General features: G+C 44.6%; 1 pseudogene; it reads left to right on the top strand.

The window, feature by feature from the left end:
- Positions 1 to 1,003: 1,003 nt before the first annotated feature.
- LOC102181483 lies at positions 1,004 to 1,818 on the top strand (annotated as a pseudogene).
- Positions 1,819 to 2,399: the final 581 nt, after the last annotated feature.

The following is a 2,399-nucleotide window of genomic DNA, read 5'->3' on the forward strand; positions in this document are numbered from 1 at the left end:
GGGTCCTCAATTAATGCAGCCTAAAGAAGCCCTCTATCCCAGTCCGTTCCAACGTCCTCGGGTCCACAGGCCCAAGATCCTCATCTAAGACCTTCCAGGAACCTCCATCCCAGGCAGCCCCCAGGTCCAGGAATCCCTCAGACTCCCCATCCCCTGGGTCTGCCAATCCCAAGTGTCAGTGTTCCTATCCCATCCAACCCCTGGACTTTCTACCTCTGGGGACCACTCTCCAGCCCATATCATGGGCAGTCCCCAGGATCTCCCACCTCAACAAGCCCTGGGACTCCCCATCACAACCAGTCTTAGGCTCAAAGCTCCATTCATTCATTCAGCCCTCATTTTCTGCTCTCCTTTGGAAATGCTCATCTCCATTTACTCCATCACCTCCATCCAATGAAACTGTACCCATCCTGCAGGACAAACACCACCTCATTGAAGCCAGCCCTGATCTCCCCAGCCAGGAGCGCTCACTTCCTCCACACTTCTTCTGTGGCACTTGTGGAACTCTGCTTTACAGCCCATTTGTTTTTGTTCTTGTTGCATGTCCTCTGCCAGACCAAGCTCCTTAAAGCCAGAAACATGTCTTCATTCATCTTTGCGAGCAGGCTGGAATAGAAGAGAAAGCTTGAGTTTTACAGTCGTACAGAACTGGATTTAAATTTCATCTCTCTGAACTTCCTTTTCCCTCTCAGTAACACCTACCTCACAGGGGGTGGTCTTGGGAAAAGCATGCAAAATCATTTGGCACAGAAAAGACAATGCAGAGAATGAAAGAAAATATTTGCAAATGATATATCTGAATATGTAAAGAACTCGTACAGTTCAACAGCAAAAAGACAACTCACTTTTTTAAATGGGCAAAGGACTTAAATAGATACTTCTCCAAAGATATACAAATGACCATTAAGCACATGAAAAGATACTCAACATTATTAGCCATCAGGGGAATGCAGATAAAAACCACAGTGAGCTTTCCTTCCTAATGTAAAAGGAAACTTTCACAATGTCCAGAGCCCTTGATACCCTACAGATGAAGGAGGAGGATATCCTTAAATTCCTTGCAGCAGGAACCCACTTAGGTGGCACCAACCTTGACTTTCAACTGGAACTGTACATCTACAGAATGAAGTGATAACATCTACATCATAAATCTGAAGAGAACCTGAGAGAAGGTTCTGCTGGTGACTCATGCCATTGAAAACCCGGTTGATGTCAGTGTCACATCCTCCAGGAATACTGGCCACCAAGCTGGAGTGAAGTTTGCTGCTGTCACTGGAGCCACTCCTATGGCTGGCTCCTTCACTCCTGGAATCTTTTGTTAATGAGATCCAGGCAGCCTTCCATGAGCCATAACTTCCAGTGGTCACTGATCCCATAGCTGACCACCAGCCTCTCACAGAGGCATCTTATGTTGATCTGCCCACCATTGCTCTGCGTGACACAGATTCTCCTCTGCTCCAGGTGGACATTGCCACCCCAGGCAACAACAAGGGAACCCACTCCATGGGTCTGATGTGAATACTGTCCTGGGAAGTACAGTGCATGCGTGACACCGTCTTCCATGAGCACTCACGGGTCGTCATGCCTGATCTCTGTTTCTACAGAGACCCTGTAGAGATCGAAAAGAATAAATAGGTCACTGATGGAAAGGCTGTGACCAAGAAGGAATTTCAGACTGAATGGACCGCTCTAGTTCCTGAGTTTACTGCTACTCAACCTGAGATCACAGGCTGGTCTGAAAGCATGTTGGTGCTCTGTGCGCCTATTGAGCAGTTCTCTGCCAAAGATCGGAGCATTCAATCCACCACTGAAGACTGATCCCAAGCCAGTGAATTGGTAAGAATGACCATTGGGTAGTATTAAGCTGTTCTCCACAGGCTCTTGAACAGAAAACAGAAATAAAGCTGTTGAAAAATAAACATCAGTTTCTTAAAACACACATATACAGATACCACTTCACATCCACTATGATAACTCAAATAAAAAGGACAAACAGGGAGTAGTGTTGGTTGAGCATGTAGAACGATCGGAACTCTCAGTCGTTACTGCTGGAAATGTAAAATGGTGTGGTTGCTTTGGAAGACCGTTTGGAAGTTTCTCAAATTGTTAAATATAGGATTACCATATGACCCAGGAATCCACTCCTAGGAATATAGCCAAAGGAAATGAAACATGTTTACATGAAAACTTATACATGAATGTTCATAGCAGCATTATTCATAATAGCCCCAAAATGAAAACAATTAAATGTGTATCTGTTGATGACTGGGTTAACAAAATGTGGTATATCCACATGGAGGAATAGTATTCAGCCATAAAAATGACTGGAATTCCAAAATATATAAACAGCTCATCCAACTCTCTCGATATGAAAAGAACAACCTGATTTTTAAAATGGG

Source organism: Capra hircus (assembly GCF_001704415.2).
Source record: "Capra hircus breed San Clemente chromosome X unlocalized genomic scaffold, ASM170441v1, whole genome shotgun sequence".
Taxonomy (NCBI): domain Eukaryota; kingdom Metazoa; phylum Chordata; class Mammalia; order Artiodactyla; family Bovidae; genus Capra; species Capra hircus.